The sequence below is a fragment of the Theobroma umbraticum genome, unplaced genomic scaffold (genome assembly GCF_002168275.2).
Source record: "Theobroma umbraticum cultivar Fairchild unplaced genomic scaffold, ASM216827v3 scaffold_86.0, whole genome shotgun sequence".
Classification (NCBI taxonomy): domain Eukaryota; kingdom Viridiplantae; phylum Streptophyta; class Magnoliopsida; order Malvales; family Malvaceae; genus Theobroma; species Theobroma umbraticum.
The window spans coordinates 2,680,122-2,689,364 of record NW_018397263.1 but is presented as its reverse complement, the minus strand read 5'-3'; the positions used below and the strand labels follow the sequence as shown (position 1 = coordinate 2,689,364).

The window sequence follows — 9,243 nt, the reverse complement described above, 5'->3', positions numbered from 1 at the left end:
ATGTCAACAAAACAATCCCAAAATTGAGTTTTCATCTCCCTCTTTGACCCCACTCTCCTATTGATTCACTTTGTCGAAAAAAGTTTGATATAGAATTTGGAAAACACCCTTTCACACACCACCAACTCATGATCTCTGCCCCAAATTCCCAATTCCACCTAAACCTTAGGAGTAAATGACTATATTCCTCAATTTTCGATGAGCATCAAAAGCATTTTTGCTCATCTTCTCCTAATTTCACTCCTCATAAGACTAATAACTCTTTTGTGGGAAATCCCACCCAAATATTCAAGTCATAAGAAACATTGTACCTTAGGAGACACTTTATGTTTCCAATGTCTCCTCAATTTTTTCCCCCGATAGTTTCCCAAAAGTTTAATTAGTTTTTCTCCTAAAAAATTTTCATGCTCATCAAACTAATCTTACCTTAATACACAAATCATAAGAAACATTGTACTTTGAGAGGTACTTTAAGTTTTCAACATATCCTCAATTCTTTCCCTCGGTAATTCCTTAAATGTTTGGTTAATATTTTTTCTAAAAAATTTTCATGCTCGTCAAACTTCCAAACTAACCTATCATCTTTTCTCCCCTTACTCTTATATCATCAAGTTTCATCAACAGTTGATTCTTTAGCTCTTCTCTCACTTAAAAAGTCTACTCTTAAACTTAGTCTTCTATTTTTGACCTTCCCCATTATCTCCCTATATGACTTATTAACCGTAAATTCCTTCCTATAAAATAATGTGAATAATTTAAGGAAGATGGTTTTTAGCTATCTAAACAAAAAGATTGCAAGCTTGGAGAGAAAAGGGTTAAAAAATATGGAAAAAGGCTAAGAGAAGAGTGATGAAATGAATTAGAGTATCAGATAAGCCCAACAATGATTAGAAAGACCTAAAAAATAAAATAAAAAGCTAACAACAAAATAAGGACTTGAAAGGAATAGGCCAAATGAAGGGAATTGACCTGATAAAGATCAAAATGAAGAGAATGAGCTTGAATACCTGAATAAGGTCATGCAAACAAATCAAAGGGAAGAAAATAAGAATAGAATAAAGAAAGAAATGGAGAGTGGGAAACAAAGGGGAGAGAAAACAAAGAAGATAAGAGAGAAAGAGAGGTAATAATAATAACAAAAGAAGAAGATCCTTTACATACCTTCACAGGATCGACGAAGACAAGAAACAAAAATGTAGGATTGATAAATGATATTAAGCTGCGTCTAGGAGGGATAAAAATGGGGAATGGAAAGAGAAAGAAAAAAAAAAGAAGAAAAAAGAACCTGAGGTGGGAAAAAATGAAAATAAAATGATAAATGCATCTCTTACTAACAATGACATACTGATTAGAAATTGTATAATTTTAGAAGAAACAAAATATTATTGGGAGATATGAAAAACACTGGGATTGGTAGTAATCAATAGTGAGGGGGAGATCATGAAAAAGATCAGTATAATGGAAGGGATTAAAGCCATTGCAACAAACAAGGAATTGACTGAGCCAAAATTGTTTAAAGGATAGGAGCCTGAAGGGATTTATACAATAATAAAGTGGAAAGAAGAGTGGTATCTCTATTTGGTGTTATATGTTGACAAGGGATTGAACTTGAATTAATCAGTGGAAAAAGGCTCGAGCATGATATTAGTTAGAGGGATTTTCTAGTAATGACAAAAGTTATGGGACCTTAATAAAAAAACCATTATTTGAATAAAAATAGAGAAACATACATTAAAACAAGTTCTTCAATAGAAGATGTGTGACAAAAGAGGGCTTTTTTAGATGTTTGGTGCCCAACAAGGAACGGGTTGGACTTTTGTGAATGGTTTTAACTTCTTTTATGGTTATATGGCATAAACAACATGTTGTAGACTCAGGAGACACCATGGAAATGGTGAAAAAACTTATAGGTTAACAATGAACTACAAGAGTTGATCAAAACAGTAAAGGTGACTTATATTTTACATGAGACAAATGAAAATATGAATCATTTGTCAAAGACAAGAATTATGAGAGAGAAAATATTGGTTGCTTGGATTTGAGACACTATTTTGGTCTTCTCTGGATGACTTTTCACATCTCTAGAAAATGGTTTCATTTTTATTTTTTTTATTTTAAAATAAGGCCAAAAAAGATAATAATTTCAATGAGTCTTAACTATGAAAATGATGATGGATAATGATTTGTGTGTTGATTGTACATGAGTGGAACTTGTTTATTGGGCTATTTTGGGTGACATTATAGCAATGAAGCATAAATAGTATATAGGTGGATAGATTAAAATTAGGGAGATTTGACAAAGAGTGTGAGTTTTGCTTTGGAGGCTATATTTCTTGCTTAACATCAATTTTTTGGGCATGGCATGTATGGCTAACAAGTTCTATAAGACTTATACCCAGAAAATTTTTGTTCTTTATTTAGAGAGTTACAATTAAAGTAATCCCAAACTTTTATTCAATTAAACATTGAAAAGCTTATAAAAAAAATTAAACCAATCATCATGCCAAAAATCAATTTTTTTTATCTCTATTCCCCAATAACCATCTACAACCTTCTACTTTTGTGAAACTTGACACACCCTTCACTTAGGTAATCTCCATAATGTCCTACCACACTATGATCATCATTATTTTTCTTCTCAAAGATGAAATCCATTTTTGGGTACTTCTCTCATTTTTTCCAATATGACTTTCCTCCATAATGAATCTTTTTCCACTTCATACCTCCACCACCACTTACTAATAAGTGCTACATTCTTCTCCATCAAATTTGTGATCCCCAAACCACTTTTATCCTTTGGTGGGCAAATTGTTTCTAATTTTACTCTTGAGATCTTTCTCTTATCATCATTACTTTCTCACAAAAAATTCTTCATCAAATCTAGTTTCTTAATCATGCACTTGGAAGCTTTGAATACTGACATGTAGTACAATGGTAATGATGATAATGTTGAGTTAATCAATGTTACTCTCCCACCCATCGAGAGCGTTTTCCATTTTCACCCGACAAGCTTATCCCGAAACCTTTTTACTATTAGTTCCCACATACTTACTCTCCTTAGGTTTGCACCCAAAGACATTCATAAGTAAGAGAACGGTGGTCTCCCCACTATAAAATGCAAGCTCTTAGCTAATTCCTTACATCTCTCCTCTAAATATTTCACCAAAACCAGACTTGACTTGTCAAAGTTAATTTTTAATCTCGACGACATCTTAAAGATCAATAGAACTCTCTTCACATTTACAATTCCATAAGATTCTACTTCACAAAAGACGATTATATTGTCCGCAACTTGTAAATATGATATCAAGGTTCCTCTTTACCTTTTGTGACACTTTTAAAATATTACAAGTTTTCGACTTTCAAGAACAGTATGTGTAGTGCCTTCGTGACCATTATGAATTAAAAAAATGGTAAAGGGTCCCTTTGCCTCAACCCTTTTTTGCATCGCAAATTCTTTTGTCCACAATCGATTAACCAACATTGAAACCCTTGTCGACATCACACACTCCTCGATCCATCCAATCCATTTTCCTCCAAAACTTTTTTTTTCCATTAGTTGAAACAAGAACGACCACTCCATTTAGTCATATGCTTTCTCAAAATCCAATTTCGATATAACCCCTCGTTCTTGCTCCTTACTCTTCTTACTCATACAATCAATTATTTCATTTGCAAGTAAAATCCCATCAATTATTTGCCTACCTCCAACAAATGCACTTTGCGTATCACTTATTATTGAGACAGTTATTCTCCTTAATCTATCTGTCAATATCTTTGCCATTATCTTATATAAGGAGTTGATTACACTAATTGGTTAATATTCTTTCAAACTTGTTGGGTTCTCTGCTTTTGGAACTAAAATAATGGAGGGAGAGTTTAACCTTTTTTCCATTTTAACTGATGTTAAGAAATTAAGCACAAAGTTCAACAAATCATGTTTTACTGTCTCCCACTCTTTGGAAGAAATTAAAGTTAAATTCATCCAAACTCAAGATTTTTGAGCCATCACACTCTCAAACTATTTTTTTCAATTCCTCTACAAACACCATCAGTTTCAAAAATTTTAACACCATCAGTTTCAAAAATTTTCTATCTCCTTCTGAGATTTTTTCAAAGGAAATACCAAACAACATAGGCCTCTCCCACCTTTAAATTCAAAACAATTTTCCAAAAATTCGTAAATTTCGCTCTCAACTTCCTTGATTCATCCTCCCATTTTTTATTCACATGAAGTCCAAGAACATTATTTCTTTGATTCCTCACTTTTTCCTTATTTTGAGAAAACTTAGTGTTTTTGATCTCCATTTTTTACCCACCTCTCCCTCAATTTTCTATCTCCACATCAATTCCTTTTTTCTTTAAGCCCCCCACAATTCACTCATTAATCCTTTAATTCTTTCTCCCTCTCTTCCAATTCCCTTGTATTTTCCAATCCATCAAACTCTTCAATTCTCCACTCAATTCTCTTAATGTTCTTTTCAATTTTGCCAAATACTTCTACATTTTACTTTTTCAAAAAAAATTTTAAAAATGTTTTTTCGTCTATTTATTTACCCATTTGTCTTGTATTATAGGATGTAAACACAACAAGTCTGATTGTGTAATCATACTTTGTTTTATTTTTCAAGCATCAATTTAGTGCATGAAAATGGTCTAAACTTATTGCATAATTTAATGATAGAGATTGATCTGTTTTCCTTTTCATGCATCAATTTAGTGCATGAAAATGGTCTAAGCTTATTGCACAATTTAAGAAGAAATCTTTCTCTTTTCTTAAAAAGGAAGAAAAAGAGAAGCGAAAAACCAAGAAGAGCAATAAATGCCATCTTGATTTTGTTTATGTGTATCTACTTATGATTGACTAGATAGAACATATAAATCCACAATCTCATAAACAAAAATAAAGTGTAACGGATTTATGACATCAAAATGGAACCTTCAATTCAATGTCAAACTCTCTAAAAACTTTTGATTGCCCTTGTCGGCAGAAAGACCTCACATGCAGCTATCAAACTATAAATACGTTGCAGCCCTACAGGCTTGCATACAGACCATTTGTCTCTCAAGATAGAAGGATTTTCATTTGCAAGGAATCAATGCATTCTACTACATTCTTCTTCCTAAATCAATCCAAAGTTTTCATCTTCTTCCCCAATTTCCCATTTCTATGTGAGGTGTGATACCTGAATATGTGACAAATGCTGCATCCTCTTGGTGCACCTCCAACATCAAGTCACTGCCCTAGCTCCTAGGCTCTATTCTCAAAACTCTTTTTCCTTCCAAAACTAAGCTCACAAAAAAGAGAGAGAATGAGAAATTTAGTGTTTCAAGAGTGGGAGGTGAGACTTATAAGCGTGACAAGAACCTAACCATGAATGGAAGTCTATTCTAAGGGTTTCATTTTTTGTTCCTCTTCTTGGCCTTGCAATTCTCTTGTGCTCACTCATGTCTATAATGCTTTTCATTGAACGAGTCTACATGGTAATTGTCATTTTGTGTGTGAAAGTGTTGAGGAAGAAAAGATACACTAAGTATAACCTGGAAGCCATGAAAGATGTAGAGCTTAATAAAAGCCACCCCATGGTGTTGGTTCAAATTCCTATGTTTAATGAGAAATCGTTATATATTATTAGTTCTTTGCTGCATATTCTCATTCTTAACTGCCTTTCAAAAAAAAAAACAAATTTTATTCTTACCTAAATTCTCATTCTTTAAGTATAGATAAATTAAATCAAATTATGCTTTTGACTCCCTTGAGCGGACACTTTTTTTCGTACACCTATGATTAATATAATCTTTTCATTTGGCTGAGTGAAACAAAAAAAAAGATAAATTAAGTCAAAAGCATAGAAATAAATTTTACTCCTAGCTAGAAATTGCACTATTAATAGATGTTACATAATGTAATGTTGGAGCAATAGAAATTTGTTAAAAAAAAAACAATATGTCATTTTGATTAATAACAGTTTAATTAGTTTTAAGAATTTTTTAATTTAAAATAAATATATATAAAGATTTAATTGAACTTACTAAATAATATTATTTATTTAAATTTTTTTAAATAATTCAAGATTTTTTGAGGTATTATACCTTGTTAATTTCTGTATTTTGGCATATACCAAAAGTCTAGAAGAAAAAATAATTTGTAAATTAGGCAAGTAGCCATCCAGGGGCGGAGCGTCCCTTTGTAATGTCCCCCTCCAAAAATTTTGAAATTTTTTATATATCATATTTTTTTATGATTTTTAAAATAATTTTTATTAAACAATTAATATAATTAAAAAATAATAAAATAATGTTACAAATAATTAATATATTAAATAATTAATGTAATCAATTTTACTCAAATTCTTAATTTTTTTTATTTTTTAAGTTTTTTCACCTATCTTTCCTTCTTTTCTTTTCTATCCTTATATTATGAAATTATAAAGAGGTAAAGTTTTTATTTAATTTTTTCTATTTATATTATTATTATTATTTATTTTTCTCAATTATATTCTATTTTCTCATATATTTTAAATTTTTATAGATTTTTTTTAAATTTCTACAAATCATCAATTATTTTTTTTGTTATATAGGTTATATCTCCTACTTGTCATGATTTTTTTTTGTTATGTAGATTTTAATTTTTAAAAATTAAAAAATAATTGTATATGTAATTTTCAAATATAAGTTCTAGTGTTGCATTATTAGTTGTTGTTTAAAATTTTACTAATATATTAATTTTTCTTAATCCTAATTATATAAGAAAAAATTATTTTGAGTATATGTTTTTAATGTGCTTTATATTTTATATTTAGTTGAAAGAAAAATATCTTGAGTATAAGAAGAAATTATTAATTTTGTATATCATATTTAGCTATTTATATTTTATGCATTATAGTTTAATATTTAGTATTATAAACTTAAATATAATAAAATAAAAAATTAGATATTGACTATATTCATTTTTTAGTTGTTTATATTGAGAAATACAAGATTTTGAAATAAAATAGATGATAAGTTTCTTATAAATAATTTAATTATTTATATTAAAAAGATATTATCATTATCGAACAAAAGTTTCTTAGAGCACTATTATAAGTTTTTTTTTATTTCTTTTAATTTATATGTTATATAAAATTATTATTTATTATAAATTTTTTTATTATTATTGTTAAGTTCCATATATTAATTTTAAAAAATTTTAACTTTTATTTTTTTTAACTCTTGACCCTCCAATAAAAATTAACTAACTCTGCCCCTGTAGCCATCAAAAGATTTGGTGAAGCAACTTATAATTAAGAGCCCCGGCTTGTTGTGAATTAGGTGGCTATGGTTTCATCCGTTGTGAGAATCTTGAGAGACTTGTGAATGTGATGATATCACTTGAAATAAATAAGTATCCAGAAATAATTAGCGCCATTAATTTATTTGTTTGCTTTGAAGGTGTACAAGCTCTCCATTGGAGCTGCATGCGGACTGTCGTGGCCATCCCCTCGTCTGATAGTTCAAGTTCTTGATGACTCCACCAATGAAGTTTTAAGGGTATCTCTTCAATCACAAATAAACTTATTAAATCAGCCCTTCTAATTAGTCTGTGAACGTTAAATGACTTGCAGCATGATACCAACAGGAACTGAGAATTTCAAGTGTCGGAAATGGATAGAAAAGGTGTAAATGCGAAGTATGAAACCAGGAACAATAGGAATGGCTTCAAGGCCGGTGCGCTTAAGGAAGGTTTAAAGAAGCAACATGTCAAAGATTGTGAGTTCGTGGTGATCTTTGATGCAGACTTCCAGCCTGATAAGGATTTTCTTGGGAGGCCTGTTCCTTATCTGCTAGAGAACCCTGAGTTGGGTTTGGTTCAGGCCAGATGGAAATCTGGCAAGAAAGCCATAGAACGAGATTAAATTCTTTCATCAACTCTGAACTACTTGAAGCATTTGGAAGTAGTTTGAAAGGAATTTAGCACTTATTTGCGGTGAATTTTAAGGAAATTGTTATTCAATTTGTTCTCTGTAGTAAATGCTGATGAATGCCTTATGACTCGCCTCCAAGAAATGTCGCTAGACCATCACTTTAATGCCAAGCAGGAAGTGGGCTCCTCGACTTGTTCATTCTTTGGCTTCAATGGTACAAACCAAACAGCAATATCTCTAGAGAAAAATTTCATTTGGCTTTTGGCATGTGACTATCTTTAATTGACTACTTATAAATATAGGGACCGAGGGTGTTTGGAGTATTCAAGCCATTAATGATGCTGGTGGATGGAAAGATCGAACCACAGTGGAAGACAGGATCTCGCGGTGGGAGCTAGTCTTAAGGGCTGGAAATTTCTCTCATTGTGGGGGACCTTGCAGTAAGTTTCCCAACTGGATCTTGTTCCTGCCGTAGTCACCCTGGATTCTAAAACTGCAAGCTCCCATTTCCATGTTTTAATCCCACTTTATGGTATAATCCTTATATCATCTTAGTTTTTCCATATTGGTAGGTCAGAAATGAACTTCCAAGCACTTCCAAAGCATGTTTATACCAACAGCATCGCTGGTCATGCGGCCCAGCCAATCTCTTCAGGAAGATGACTAAAGAAATCATCTTTTGTGAAGTGAGTTACTCCCACCATTTCCCTCCAGGCCACCAGCTTAAATTCCAGCGAACAATCTCCAAAACTAACTCAATAATTATGCAGAGTATGGATCTTTAAGAGATTCCATGTCATCTATGCATTCTTCTTTTACTGCATACTAATTCCAACAACTGTTCTGGTTCCTGAAGTACACCTGACAAAGCCAATAGCCATTTATGTTAAACGGACAGCTCCAACCATCTTCTAATTTTCTGGATTCTGTTTGAGAATGTCATGTCACGGCGTCAAACTAAGGCTGCGATCATCGGACTCCTAGAAGCAAACCGTGTCAATGAATGGGTGGCGACTGAAGAGCTGGGGAACACTGGAAAGAAGAAGAACAGCATCAACATGTTGAAGAAATCCAGATTTCGTGTTAGAGAAGAAAGGTATTAATAAGTTGAGGTTTCAACAGCTGGATATATTTACGAGACAAGTTCAATCGCAACTTGTTAATTCCTTATTGTTTTAACTGGCAAGCTTTCGACATTTACGTTTACAAACAGGATCCATGTCTTGGAACTGGTAATGTGAATTTTTATGCTATATTGTGCAATCTACGGAAAAGACCATTTTTGCTTTTATCTGTCACTGCAAGCTGTGGCCTTCGAAATGGGATTATAGAATTGAAG

At 31.8% G+C, this 9,243-nt stretch overlaps 1 pseudogene; it reads left to right on the top strand.

Annotated features, from left to right (window-relative positions):
* Positions 1–5,312: 5,312 nt before the first annotated feature.
* LOC110420285 (glucomannan 4-beta-mannosyltransferase 1-like) lies at positions 5,313–9,235 on the top strand (annotated as a pseudogene).
* Positions 9,236–9,243: the final 8 nt, after the last annotated feature.